This window comes from Camelina sativa, chromosome 10 (genome assembly GCF_000633955.1).
Source record: "Camelina sativa cultivar DH55 chromosome 10, Cs, whole genome shotgun sequence".
Classification (NCBI taxonomy): domain Eukaryota; kingdom Viridiplantae; phylum Streptophyta; class Magnoliopsida; order Brassicales; family Brassicaceae; genus Camelina; species Camelina sativa.
In genome coordinates, this window is record NC_025694.1 from 19,903,153 (window position 1) to 19,903,925 (window position 773).

Genomic DNA, 773 nt, shown 5'->3' on the forward strand with positions numbered 1-773 from the left:
GATGCTCTTGATGAGATTTCACATTTCTTGTTATCACAGCTTTGTGTAAAACATTGATATCAAAGAATGTGTTTTTATCTCATTATGCTATGTGTGTAAGCACTGTTGCCTTTGTGTAGGTTTTGGTTTATGTGTTTGGGCCCAGTTTGTCATTTGACCTGAAACTCTTTTCGGGCCCATGAACGAATCTCACATGTGTGTNATTTTTCAAATGGATGTGAAGAGTGCATTTCTAAATGGGATTATCCAAGAAGAAGTTATGTCACTCAGCCAAAGGGGTTTGAAGACCCAAAATTTCCGAATCATGTGTACAAACTCAAGAAGGCTCTGTATGGATTGAAGCAAGCACCACGAGCATGGTATGAGCGTCTCACTATATTCCTTCTTGAAAATGGGTTTAAAAGAGGCAGTGTAGACAAGACTTTGTTTATCTATGAAGAAGGCTCAAATATCCTCATTGTTCAGATCTATGTGGATGATATTGTGTTTGGAAGCACTAATCCAAAACTTGTGAAGACCTTTGTCAAAGGAATGGCTAAGGAATTTGAGATGAGCATGGTTGGTGAGATGAACTACTTTCTGGGATTACAAATCAAAGAAAGTGATAGTGGGATTCACATCTCTCAATTAACATATGCAAAGAGCTTAATTCAAAGATTCATAATGCAAACGAGCAAGTCAGCCAGGACCCCTATGAGCTCAACAACAAAGCTGTCGAAGGACTCAACTGGTCAAAAGGTTGATGAAAAGCTCTACAGAGCTATGATTGGCAG